This window comes from Galeopterus variegatus, unplaced genomic scaffold (assembly GCF_000696425.1).
Source record: "Galeopterus variegatus unplaced genomic scaffold, G_variegatus-3.0.2 Scaffold5624, whole genome shotgun sequence".
In the NCBI taxonomy this organism is placed as follows: Eukaryota; Metazoa; Chordata; class Mammalia; order Dermoptera; family Cynocephalidae; genus Galeopterus; species Galeopterus variegatus.
In genome coordinates, this window is record NW_007731735.1 from 197,377 (window position 1) to 211,648 (window position 14,272).

At 36.7% G+C, this 14,272-nt stretch overlaps 1 pseudogene; it reads right to left on the reverse strand.

Moving 5' to 3' along the window:
- Positions 1-1,020: 1,020 nt before the first annotated feature.
- Positions 1,021-12,568, reverse strand: LOC103605149 (annotated as a pseudogene).
- Positions 12,569-14,272: the final 1,704 nt, after the last annotated feature.

Sequence of the window (14,272 nt, forward strand, 5' to 3'; positions counted from 1 at the left end):
GCAATACTAATTCTGTCACTTCATTTCCAAATACAGTCATCCCTCAGTATTGGTTCCATGACCCCCCACAGATACCAAACTCGATGGATGCTCAAGTCCCTTCTATAAAATGTTGCGGTGTTTGTCTATAACCTAGGCACATCCTTCCGTATACTTTAAATCATCTCTAGATTACTTATAATACCTAATACAATGTTAATGCTTTGTAAATAGTTGTCGTATTGTTTTTATTTGCATTTTTATATTTGCATTTGTATTTTTCATTTTTTTTTAGTAGAAAACCTAGATTTATTTGTTAAGCTATTACAAAGACAAAACAATGATCATTTGAAGTACTTTGAGGACTTCTGGTTTCACTTGTTCTGTTACAGAAACTAACCTATGACGCTGGAAGTGAAAGGATATAACCTAAGAGGTTATAACAGAGCAGACTGGGGAAACATGATGAAAGGAGCAAAAGCTAGTCAGAAGCACTGTGTCAGGGGTTGGGTTGTTTCCAAATAGGCTACCTAGAGGTGCCTGAGTTAATTAATGTGGGCCCCAGGTTAGTAAGACTCTTGCTCCTGTGCAGGATATGCAGAAGCTAGAATTCCTCTGAGACAGCTTTGTCTTTCTTTTTAGGGGTAAAGTTATCCTTAGGCCCCAAAGAGGCATATCATAGCTTCAGCCTCTGTCTTTCCCACCCGCTCTACCTACATTTCACCACAAAGGCCTGCTAGCTTGAAGAAGATACATACCGTGAAGGAAGAAATTATAGGCTTACTCAGAGGGTACCTAGAAACAGAAGGTTTTGGGGCAAGTGATAAATTACAAATACCATCTTGGTTAAGTTGATTCATCTTTGTTAATAAAGATTAATTTGCTGATTCATCTTTTGCTGTTGTCAATGTGCCATCTCAGTACAGTTTGTCTCAAAAAAGAACTGGTTCAGGTGAAGTTTGGAGAAGAAAAAGACTTTCATTAACCTCACTCCAGAGTGGAACAGACACTAAGTTCTCTCCTACAGTTGTGAGCAGAATCTCAGTGCAGCCTAAATAATTTCCAGTGATCAGCATCTGTATCGCCAAACTGTCCAGCAACGGTTGCTGTGGTATCTGCTTCCATCCCATTTTCATAATCTCTTACTCAATCTTCTGTCCAGCCCACAGCCATATTATACCAGCTGCTCACAGACTGAGAAAGCATTCCTCCTAATCTCTCCAACATGGTTTGGCCTTCTGCTGTTAAATGGGATAATCCTTCTTTCTAGGTGTAAAATTTAGGGACGTCCCCCTGTTCTTGTTCATGTCCTTCAGCATCATGTTCTTGTCAGCATCTGAATCTTCATCCTCAGGATCTGGATGCGAGGCCTGGCGTTCACACTGCAGTGAACATTGCCTCCGAGGCTGGTGCAGGCACAAATCTAAGTTCAGTAACAGATTCAGCATCATTAGCACTGTCTTCCTCTTCCTTCAGCATCATGTTCTTGTCAGCATCTGAATCTTCATCCTCAGGATCTGGATGCAAGGCCTGGCGTTCACACTGCAGTGAACATTGCCTCCGAGGTTGGTGCAGGCACAAATCTAAGTTCAGTAACAGATTCAGCATCATTAGCACTGTCTTCCTCTTCTTCATCAGCAACAGATTCTTTTGATTCTTCTCCTAATATGGCATTTATTGTGACATACAAATGCTCTCACAGAAGAGTATTTAGGTCCCTGGATACCACATGTAAAGAAATGGTGGGGTGTTCCAGTGAGAATCCTAATCCAGAGCCATCTAAACTAGACAAGCTTTTTTGAATATTTCCAATCCGTAGCCGGTTGAATCCAATGCAGAATTGGCAGTTGTGGAGAGTTGACTGTGTGTTACAGGTCTGTTTTTGAGCTCTCTTCTCTGTCCCATTGCCAATTTGCCAATCACTCTGCTTTTATAATAAATTTTGATAGAATATTTCTTTTTCACCACCTCTCTCTCTGCTCTCTCCTCTCCTTAGAATGTCTTGGCAATCCTTTGCTTTGACCTTTCCATAGGAATTTTAACATTTGTCAAATTCCTACAAAAACCTTTAGGAAAATTTGAAATTTCACTGGACACTATACACGAATTTGGAAAGAGTTGGAATTTTTAAGATTCGAGTTTTTCTACCCACTACAGTATACTCTTTGTTTAGATGTTCTTTAATGGCTTACAATGCAGTTTTATAATTTTCTCCATGAAAGTTTTAAACATATTTCATTATTTTAACTACTTTATGATTTTGCTGCTATAGAAAATAGCATTTTCTTGAAAAATAGGCTTTCTAACTTTTTGGTTTTTGCTGGTGTACAGAAATGCAATTGAAATTTGAATATTGATTTTATATCCAGTCACTTTGCTACACTCTTACTAATTTGAATAATTTCTTTAAAAAAAACTTTGTATTTTAATATCACCTGTGAATAAATATAATTCATTTTCTTCATTTTTAATCCTTATTTCTTTTTGTTGATATTCTTCCCTTATTGCACCAGCTGGAACAGGAAAATATAGTTGGGCTAGGTTGGGGTATCTCAATGTGCTAGAACCAAAGTATCATGTTGAATATAAAAGGTTATAGGAGTTATCTTTTTCTCAATACATCATGTTTTTTTTTTTTTGTCTTTTTCCGTGTCCGGCAACGGATCGCAACCCTCAGTGTTGCCTAGGTATGATACTACAGTTGTTTTTGGTAAATACCCTTTTCCAGATAAGAAAAAGTATTTTTTACATGACTTTTTAGCACCTGGTTGTATTCTAGCAGAAGGAGACTTTAGATTTATCTAGTTAGCCAAAATGCTTGGACATTCATTTTTTATCCAAACTCCACACTTACCTAGTTCTTAAGAAATGGGTGTCATTCCTGGAAGGAAAAAGGTCGGCGACTAAACTGCTCTTATAATTAGAAGATTCTGGCCAGATACTTAGTGGCTGTTGTGACACTAAGTAATTGCTACGTGGAACTTTTTGCCAGAAGTCGCATGCCAGGGACTGGAGAAATTGAATTTCAGTGGGCAGTAGAAATGCCAATAAATGATAAAATGGTGGAAAATGCTGGTGATTGAGAAATACTGCCAACTAAAATGAAAGCCTGAACTGCCTGGTTTATGGCACAATACTTCATTGCTGTAGAGAGAGTACAGTCTGAGGTGGTCAGTTACTGGGAATCATATATCAAACTAATGACCAAGTTGAAGAAATACTCCATCTAGGTGTTCAGCCTGGAAAAGCTATTACATTATATCGTCCACCAGGGGGCAATAGTGTGGTGCTTGACGCTACTAAGCTCCTGAATGCCAGAGCTGAAAAAGCGACAGTGCCACCTTGGAGCACAGCAGGTGAGGCAGGTATTCTCCCTTGAAGTGAGGCTGCCTGGTAAAAGCCTCAACCCCGATCAGGCTGACAGTGGGCAGGATGTGTCACAGTGGGATCATAACTTTCTTCATCATTCATTACTGGACATTTTTCAAACTTTTGAATGGGTGGAACAGATTCTGTAATTACTGAGGCTGCACAAAATTTTGGAGGTACAAAACAGTCCCAAGTTTGTGTCAATTGTGGTGAAGAGTGTGACCTGTCCTGTAACTGTAAGGGAAAAAATGGAATCGCTTTCTAGACAGGACTGGTAGGGGGGCCAGGATCGTTTTATTTGCTCCTTTATGAAGCCCCTTTATCTCGGCTCCAAAGTTTGTGATGGGGTGGGCATACCTGTTCGTATTGTTTAGCCTTTTTTGTTTGTTTTATTGTTTGTCTTTTCCTTATTGGTTTGCGGATTCTTTGTTAATATTGTATCCTAATCTTTTGTTAGGTGTATGCATTGCAAATATTTTCTCTTTGTCTATAATTTCTTTTCACTTTATTTATGTTTATGTTGTCTTTTAAAATGTAGATGTAATGTACAAAAATTATTACTTTTATCATTCTTGATATTATTGTGCTTATGTCTTGTTTAAGAATTTTTTTCCTACCCCATGATGGTAGAAAATTCTTCTATATATTCTGCTAAAAATGTGAATTTTTTGCTTTTTACATTTCGGTAAAGACCTATAATCCATCTGGAATTTTTTTCATGTATGGTAAAGAGTAGGAATATGATTTTACTTTTTTTCATTCAGATTTCATTATCACTTCTAAGAAAGAATAATTCTTCAATATAATAAAATATTCAATCAGTATTAAAATTTCCAATTGTCTCATGTCATCAAGGGTGTATTTTTCCATCCATCCATCCATCCATCCATCCATCCATCCATCCATCCATCCATCCATCAGAGTTTGTTTGAACCATCATGGAAAGGGTCTCTGCTCAAGGTAGCACTCAAAGACCAGGGCCAATAGAGGACCCACATTAAATTCCACAAATTGTGATCAGTTGCTATGTCTTTTAAGACTTCTTTAATCTATGTTTCCCATTTGTTAAGGACTGAATACTGTGTCCTCCTAAAGTTTTTATGTTGCCACCCTACCCCCCAATATGATGGAATTAGGAAGTATTTGGAAGGTAATTAGGATTAGACAAGGCCATAAGGGTGGAGCCCTCATGAAAAGGATTGGTGCCATTATAGTAGCCGCAAGAGAACTTACTTCCTTTGCTCTGCTCTCTGAGTGTGAGGATATAACCAGAGGTTGTCAGTTTTCAACCCAAAAGACAGCCCTTGCCAGAACTCGACCATGCTGTTACCCCGATCTGGAGCTTCTAACCTCCGGAACTGTGAGAAAAAAATATCTATTGTTTATAAGCCATCCAATCTACGGCACTTTGTTATAGCAGCCCAAACAAAGATACCATCCATTTTATCTTTTTCTTGCAACTTATATGTTATGATGCAGAAACCAGCTTATTTTATATATGGTTTCTCACAGTCTGTATTTGGCTGATTGTATCTTCATAGTATATTTTAACATTTTCTTCCATCCACCCTCTTTCTTGTAAATTGTTAGTTGTCTTTAGAGGCTTGGCCAGATTCAGGTGAGAAATTTTTGACAAAACTTTGTTTGGGTGCAAAATAGTTTGTAGGCAAAGTTTTGTGGTTACTTCAGGAGGCAGATAATGACTGAGTGTCTCTTTGCATTCACATTCAACTTCCTTCATTTTTATCCTGATAGCCAGTGGATCTTCCATGGCCCAGACTTGTCCTTTGCATTTCCTCATTAAGGGTTGGACTCTTTCTGGAGTGGGGAGGTATTATTTGTGTTCTGCCTCTTCTTTTCTACACAGTCTTTGCCTGATTCTGTATTGTGATATGGGCTCGGGCTCTGGCTCTGATGGTTCTGGATGTTTATTTCCCAACTACATATGTATGAATGCTTGCAAATATTCTTTGACTCAGTTATGCTGTAGGCATAGGTTATGGATGGTTTTATTTCCTCTCTTTGTTGATTTTTTGGAAGATATGGGGGGAGATTTGTATCTAGGTAGCTCCCACAATCCAACATTCTATAGAATTAGTTTGTCTAATTTTTAGTTTGTCTCCCCTCCCCCAAAAGACCCACTCCTTCTTGTATTGTCACCTCTCCCAGGGTGATGGAGGTGCAAAGGATTACTCAAAGCCCATTTCTTTTGAGTAGTGAGAAGCCCTGAAGGGGTTAATTTCCAGGAACCCTCAAGAGAGAGGCATTAATCAGGAAAATAACACCAAACTAAGGTCCTCTCTTAGTATTTATTCTCCAGGCCAGAAAGTTACAGAAAAGGAACATAGGTGGTTACAAAAGAACAGTAAGATAATTGTCATGGCAATAGTCATTAGGTTTGGCTGCACCAAGGTCATCTGCCCTTAGAGCCAGCAACTTTGCTGTGTTACCATTCTTTATCTACAACAGAGACTTTAGCCCAGGGAAAGTTTCCTGCCTTTCAAAAACTTAGCATCTATGTGTAATTTTAAAAAGTTAGGCTATACCTGAAACTACAGGGCCTTGGAAGCTAGGCCCTGTGAAATACTTTTGCTTTATTAATGTTAGTGCCCTCCACATTGTATGTCATTCCTTCCTCTGGATTCTAGTTCTTGTTTTCTGAAGTAGATCAGTGAATGCTCATGTGTCAGTTGGAGTAGGCAAGGTCATTGGGAAGTAATTCCCACGTGGACTTAATACAACAAGGATTTATTTCTTGGTCACAACCATGTTCTACACAAGTTGGAAGGAGCTCTGCTCAGTGCGGTTATTCAGAGATGAAAGCTGGTGGAGGTCCCTTCTCAACATGCTCCTCCATGATTACTGTGGCAGGCAGCATGGCCGTACACAGGGTCCTACAAACTCCACCTAGAAATGACATATCGCACTTTTTCTTAGATTTTCTTGGTCAGAACAAGTCATCTAGCCATGACTAACTCAAAAGGGCTGGAGAAGTGAATCAGGAGAGTTTGGAAAATCCCTGGTGATTATCCCTGTCTGTACTTCAGTGTGTACATCACAAACTAGGATTCAGAAACGTTAACTAGAGTTCAAAATTTGTTTACATTTCTGAGGTAAAATTTAGATATAATGAAATGAAAAAGTCTTAAGTGTACTCTTCGGTCATTTGGTGAGTTTTGACCAAGGCATAAACTGGTGTAACCCAAACCTCTGTCAAAATATAGATCATTCCTATCACACCAGAAAGTTCTATTGTGTTCCTTCCCAATCACTTCTGGTCCCAACCCCCAAAGACAACCACTGTCCTGACATTTTTACCACCGTAGATTAGTTTTAGAACTTCATAAAAATAAAATCATGTCACATGTATTCTTTTGTGTTTAGTTTCTTTCAAAAAGCATAATGCTTTTGATATTCATCCATGTTGTTGAGAGTATCAGTAGCTTGTTTCTTTTGCCGCTGAGTGCAGTTCTGTTGAATGAGTTTATCACAGTTGATCTATTATCCTATTCATAGGAACCTGAGCTGTTTCCAGTTTCTCCTATGAATAAAATTGCTGTGAACATTCCTGTAAAGTCTTCTTGTGAAAATATTCATCGAGTTCTCTTCAGGAGGTACCCAGGATTGGGAGTGCTGGGTCGTAGGGTAAACATATCTAATTTCTAATGACATTTCCAGACATTTTCCCAAAGTGGTGGCACCATTTTACACTTCCACCAGCAACATATGAGAGTTGGAGCTGCTCCACATCCCTGGCAGTCTTAATTTTAGCCTTTTGGGGAGAATTGTGGTCAAGTATAGTTTTATGTTTATTTTATCCTGTCTAGGACTTGCTGTGCTTTTTAAATCTGAAGACAACCCTTTCATCAATTCTGCAGATTCAGTCTCTAGCTCTTTCTTCGGTCATTTGGTGAGTTTTGACCAAGGCATAAACTGGTGTAACCCAAACCTCTGTCAAAATATAGATCATTCCTATCACACCAGAAAGTTCTATTGTGTTCCTTCCCAATCACTTCTGGTCCCAACCCCCAAAGACAACCACTGTCCTGACATTTTTACCACCGTAGATTAGTTTTAGAACTTCATAAAAATAAAATCATGTCACATGTATTCTTTTGTGTTTAGTTTCTTTCAAAAAGCATAATGCTTTTGATATTCATCCATGTTGTTGAGAGTATCAGTAGCTTGTTTCTTTTGCCGCTGAGTGCAGTTCTGTTGAATGAGTTTATCACAGTTGATCTATTATCCTATTCATAGGAACCTGAGCTGTTTCCAGTTTCTCCTATGAATAAAATTGCTGTGAACATTCCTGTAAAGTCTTCTTGTGAAAATATTCATCGAGTTCTCTTCAGGAGGTACCCAGGATTGGGAGTGCTGGGTCGTAGGGTAAACATATCTAATTTCTAATGACATTTCCAGACATTTTCCCAAAGTGGTGGCACCATTTTACACTTCCACCAGCAACATATGAGAGTTGGAGCTGCTCCACATCCCTGGCAGTCTTAATTTTAGCCTTTTGGGGAGAATTGTGGTCAAGTATAGTTTTATGTTTATTTTATCCTGTCTAGGACTTGCTGTGCTTTTTAAATCTGAAGACAACCCTTTCATCAATTCTGCAGATTCAGTCTCTAGCTCTTCAAACATTGCTTCTTTCCCATTCTCCATAGCTCTTTTTTTGGAACTCCTACTAGAGGTATTGGAACTTTTTATTCTTTTCTCATTGTACAACTGTTCTTTCACATTTTCCAACTCCTTATATCTCTATAGTTCATTTCAGGAAATTTCCTGAGATCTGTTTTTCAGTTTTCTAATTTTTTTTTCAATGGTGTGTAATTTGCTGTTTAACATACAATTGAGTTTTCTCCTGTTTTGACTCCTTTTCCTTTTTTTTTCTATTCTAAAATTTATCTTTTCTATTTTCAAATTTTTAATTTTTTTAAAAAAGTTTTTGTTGAAACATATTGATTGTACATATTTATGGGGTCCAGAGTGATATTTCAGTACATGCATATAAAGTGTGATGATCTAAACAGGGTAATTAGCATATTTATCATTGCAAAACTTAATCATTTCTTTGTGACGTACACATTTGATTTCCTTTCTTCTAGTTTGGTAACGTGCAGTAAACCATTGTTAATTATAGATTCCTGGGTCAACTGTACACCAATAGGACTTTTTCCCTATCTAGCTGTAATTTTGTGTCCAATAACCAGCCTCTCATTATCCCCCTTTACCCCTTCCTTTTCCCACCTCTAGTAACCACAGTTCTCTCTGTTTTTAGCAGTTCAACTTATTATTATTATTTTTTGTTTATTGTTTTGTTTTTTTTTTCCTTGGCCGTACAGCAGTGTATATATTTAACATTTTAATTTTTTTAGTTTCCCTTGTTCCAAATTTTATGATAAGTAATTAGCTTTTTTTCACTCCTTGTTTTAATGATGTATTCATGTAGTTTTGGGTAGCTGTGGTTCATACATTTTCACTGTTGTGTAATATTCCATCGTGTGCATATTCCATGATTTCCTTGTCCACTCTTTCTGTCCTTGGCTTATTTCATGCAACACAATTTTTTTCCAAGCTCATATGTGTTGCTTCCAATGGCAGAATTTCATTGTTTTCTATGGCCGAAAACATTGTGTATTTGCACCACATTTTTTTATCCAGTCATCTGTTGATGGACGTTTAGGGTGTTTTCATATCTTTTTTTTTTCACTATTATTTATATTTATTTTTGTGGGGTATAGTGTGTTGTTTCAATACGTGCATATACTGCACAATGATTCACTTAGGGTAGATAGCATAGTATTCTACTTTCATTATTGTACTTTGTGCTTGTATGAAAACCACTTTTTCTTTTTTGGGGATTCCACATGTGAGTAAGACCATGCAGTATGTCTTTCTGTGCCTGACTTTCTTCAGTTAAGATGACAGTTTCCAGTTCCACCCTTGTTGCTGCAAATGATAGGATACCATTTCTTTTTATAGCTGAATAGTATTCCATTGTATATATATACCACAGATTTTTTACCCATTCATTCGCTGATGGGCATTTTGGTTGATTCCATCTCTTGGCTATTTTGATTAGCATTGTGATGAACATGGGACTGCAGGTGTCTTTTTGATATATTGTTTTCATTTCCTTTGGGTATAGACCCAATAGTGGGATAGCTGGGTCAGAGGGTAGATCTATATTTTTAGTTCTCTGAGGAATGTCCATACTGCTTTCCAGAATGGCTGTACCAGTTTACATTCCCACGACAATGTAGGAGGGTTCCCTTTTCTCCACATCCTCACCAGCATTTGTTATTTTCTGTCTTGTGGATAATAGCCATTCTAACTGGAGTGAGATTAAATCTCTTTATGGTTTTAATTTCCATTTCCCTGATGATTGGTGATGTTGAGCATTTTTTCATGTACTTGTTGGCCATTTGTATGTCTTCTTTTGAGAAATCTCTGTTCAGATACTTGGCCCATTTTTTTAATTGGGATTTTTTTTCTTCTTCTTTTTTTTTTTTTGCTGTTGAATTGTTTGAGTTCCTTATATATTCTGGATATTAGTCCCTTGTCTAAAGTATGGTTTGCAAACATTTTCCCCCCTTCTGTAGGTTGTCTCTTCACTTTGTTGATAGTGTCCCTTGCTGTGCAGAAGATGCTTGCTGTTGAATTGTTTGAGTTCCTTATATATTCTGGATATTAGTCCCTTGTCTAAAGTATGGTTTGCAAACATTTTCTCCCCTTCTGTAGGTTGTCTCTTCACTTTGTTGATAGTGTCCCTTGCTGTGCAGAAGATGCTTAATTTGATGTAATCCCATTTGAGTATTTTTGCTTTACTTGTTTGTGCCCTTGTGGTCTCATTCAAAAAGGCACTACCCACTCCTATTTCATGTAGTGTTTTCCCCTAATAGTTTCATAGTTTTGAGTCTTAAGTTTAGGTCTTTCATCCACTCTGAATTGATTTTTGTGTATGGTAAGAGATAGGGGTCTAGTTTTAATCTTCTGTATGCAGATATCCAGTGTTTCCAGAACCATTTGTTGAAGAGGCTGTCCTTTTCCCATTGTGTATTCTTAGCACCTTCAGTGAAAATCAGTTGGCTGTAAGTGTGCAGATTTCTTTCTGGGCTCTCTATTCTGTTCCATTGGTCTATTTGTCTATTTTTATGCCAGTGCCATGCTGTTTTGGTTATTATAGCTTTATAGTGTATTTTAAAGTCAGGAAGTGTAATGCCTTCGACTTTGCTCTTTTTGTTCAAGATTGGTTTCACTATATCAGGTCTTTTAAGTTTCCATACAAATTTTAAGATTTTTTTTTTCTATTTCTATAATGAATGTTATTGGTATTTTGATAGGGATTGCATTGAATGTGAAGATTGCTTTGGGTAATATGGACATTGATGTTAATTCTCTTGACTCATGAACATGGGATATCTTTCCATTTATTTGTGTCTTTTTCAATTTTTGTCAGCAATGTTTTATAATTTTCACTTAGTTAAATTTACTCCTAGGTATTTCATTTTTTGGTAGTTATTGCAAGTGGTATTACTTTCTTGGTTTTTTCCAGCTATTTCATTATTGTTGTATAGGAGGCTATTGATTTTTTTGTGTTGATTTTGTATCCTGCCACTGTACTGAATTCATTCATTAATTCTAGTAACTTTTGGTGCAGTATTTATGGTTTTCTGTGTATATGATCATGTCATCTTCCAATAAAAGATAATTTGGCTTCCTTCTTTCTAATTTGAATGCCCTTTATTGCTTTCTCTTGCCTTATTGCACTGGTTAGAACTTCTAGTACTATGTTGAATAAGAGTGGGGAAAGTGGGCATCTTTGTCTTGTTCCAGATCTTACAATAAAAGCCTCCAACATTTGTTCATTCAGTATGATATTAGCTGTGGGTTTGTCACATACGGCCTTTATTGTGTTGAGGTACATTCCTTCAGTGCCTAGTTTGTTGAGTGTTTTTATCATGAAGGGGTGTTAGATTTTATCAAATATTTTTTATGCATCTATTGAAATGACCTTATGGCATTTTTCCTTCATTCTGTTGATGTGTTATATCACATTTATTGTTTTGTGTATGTTGAACCATCCTTGCATCCCTGGGATGAATCCCACTTGACCGTGATGAATGATCTTTTTAATATATTGTTGGATTGTTTGATAGTATTTTGTTGAGGATCTTCACATCTGTGTATAAGGTTAATGTTGGCCTCATAGAATGAGTTTGGAAGTACTCCCTCCTCTTCAATTTTTTGGAAGGGTTTGTGAAGAATTGGTATTAGTTCTTCTTTAAATGTTTGGTAGAATTTGGTAGTGAAGCCATCTGTTCCTGAAGTTTTCTTCATCGGGAGACTTTTTATTACTGCTTCAATCTTATTATTTGTTATTGATCTGTTTAGGTTTTCCATTTCTTAATGATTCAACCTTGGTAAGTTGTATGTGTCCAGGAATATATCCATTTCTTCTAGGTTTTCCAGTTTGTTCTCATATAGTTGTTCATAGTAGTCTCTTATGATCTTTGTATTTCTGTGGTAGCAGTTGTAATGTTTCCTTTTTCATTTCTAATTTTATTTATCTGAATCTTCTTTTTCCTTCATTAGTGTGGATAAAGGATTATTGATTTTGTTTATCTTTTTGAAAAACCAATTTTTTAAAAAAAATTCTAATTTATTTACTTTTGCTCTGACCTTCGTTTCATTAAGTCTCTGTCTAATATAATCATATTCTTATTTTTGTTTTGTCTCCTGAATCTCACTCAGGGTCAGTTGTTTCTCTGTTTATAAATTTGGATCTTGATCTTATAATCAGCAAAACCTTATCTGTGGGAATTCTACATAGCTTGGTTTGTTTACTTTTCCCTTCACAGAGGTTTTGTAATTGTTATTCTAGGCTCCCCTGTGTATCACTGGGTTTGGACCGTTTTTAATTTTAGTTCCCTATTCTGCTGTCTCTGGACTTTACAGAGAGTATATATTTAACCCCAAGCCCATATTAGGGCTGGCCTGCAGTTAAAAATTCTCGAGGGGAACTTTATTCCTTGCAGAGCCTAGAAAGAGACAATACACCACCTTGCCATCCTCTGAGAGTGGTGCTTTCCAGTCTATCCTCTGACAATGAAACCAAGAATCATGGCTTTATGTGGGATCTCATTTCCAACCCCTACCTTAATGGAAATCAAACACGATCTCCATTCTCCATGTCATCATCAGATCCAAGCTCCATGTTGATGACCGACTGTTGTTCTTCCTTCAGGGCAGCCAAAGAGTCACTACATGGTTCTATACACTAGTTTTTAATTCCTCAATTTTGGGCTTTTCTGGTTTTCAATATTTTTTTGAGAGTTCAGATTTTCTTTGAAACAGATGTTTATTATGTCTTACTCTATATTTCTAGGGTTTATGGTAAAAAGGAGAGTTTTTAAAAGATGTTATTGTGGTAGATATTCTCCAAATATGGCTGCCAGCAATTTCCCCCATTGTTATTGTTCATGCTGCTCCTCATGAAGAAGCAACTCTACTTTCCCTAGGCTTGAGTCTTACCAATAAGATGTGTTGGAAATAATATTCTGAGACTTGTTAGCCAAGGTCTTAAGAATTCTGGAAACTTCTGCATTTTTTCCATTGGAACCCAGCCACCATGTTATAAGGAAGTCTAGGCTAGGCTAATGAACAATTAGTAGCCATAAGGAAAGAAGCCCTAGGAATAGGAAGGCATCTTTGACATTCCTGCTCCAACCCAGTTCCAAGGTAAATATAGGTAGTACATTAGTAATCTTAGCTGACATGTGAAGCAGAACAAGCCAGCTCAGCCATGCAAATTCTTGACTCATGGGATCATGGAAAAAAAACAAATTATTGTTATTTTAAGCAATTAAATTTTAGGGTGGTTAGTTTCACATTAACAGATAGTGAAAGCTATAACAATCAAAACAGCATGGTATGGACATAAAATGTTAATGTTTCACATTAACAGATAGAGAAAGCTATTATAATCAAAACAGCATGGTACTGACACATAGACCAATTGAACAGAATAGAGAACCCAGAAATAAATTCATGCATTTATGGTCAATTAATTTTCAATGAAGACATCAAGAACACACAATGGGGAAAGGACAGACTCTTCGATAAATGGCGCTGAGAAAACTGGATATCCACATGCACAAGAATGAAATCAGACCCTTATCTCGCATTTTATACAAAAAAAAAAAAATCAACTCAAAATGGATTAAAGACTTAAAGCTAAGACCTGAAACTATAAAACTAGTAGAAGAAAACATAAAGGAAAACTCCATGACCTTGGTTTGGGCAAAGATTATTTTGGGTATGACCTCTAGAGCACAGGCAACAAAAGCAAAAATAGACAAATGGGATTATATCAAACTAAAATTCTCCTGCACAGCAAAAAAACAATCAACAGAGAGAGGATCCAACCTGTGGAATGGGAGAATAAATTTGCAAATCATGAATCTCATAAGAAGTTAATAACCAAAATGCTAGCATATACGGAACTCAAACAACTAATTAGTAAGAAAATAATCTGATTAAAAAATGGTTAAAGTACTTGAATAGACATTTCTCAAAAGAAGACATGCAAATGGTCAATAAGTATATGTAAAAGTGCTCAACATCACTAATCATCAGGGAAATGTAAATTAAAACCACGAGATATCATTTCATATGCCTATTAGAATGACTATTATTAAAAAGATGAAAGATAACAAGTGTTGGTGAAGATGTGGAGAAAAGGGAACCCTTGCATGCCGTTTGTGGGAATGTAAATTAGCAGTCATTGTGGAAAACAGTATGAAATTTCCTTAAAAAATTAAAAATAGAACTACCATATGATCCAGCAATCCCACTACTGGGTATATATCCAAAGGAAATGAAATCAGTATGTTGAAAAGATCTCTGTACTCCCATGTCC